Genomic DNA, 351 nt, shown 5'->3' on the forward strand with positions numbered 1-351 from the left:
TGTTTGGTTTCCCTGATATCTTTGATTTCTCTGATTTCTTTGGTTTCTTTTATTTCTTTGGTTTCTTTTATTTATTTGGTTTCTTTGACTGCTGCATACTCTTCAGCCCCCGAGAATGTCTGTACTGCTGTAGGGGGTGAAATGTTTGTTTGTTTTGTGTGTTTTTTCAAAGTGTTCTTTTGCCGCTTTTGCGTAGCAGTGAAGAAAAAAAAAAGTAACAAAAGAACGAACCAGACTGTATGCAGCAAGCAGAGACGAAGAGAGAGAGAGGGCGGACAGAGACAAAAATATATATATATATATATATATATATATATATATATATATATATATATATATATATATATATAT

The sequence above is a fragment of the Eimeria mitis genome, genomic scaffold (assembly GCF_000499745.2).
Source record: "Eimeria mitis Houghton genomic scaffold, Emh_scaff281, whole genome shotgun sequence".
Lineage (NCBI taxonomy): Eukaryota > Apicomplexa > Conoidasida > Eucoccidiorida > Eimeriidae > Eimeria > Eimeria mitis.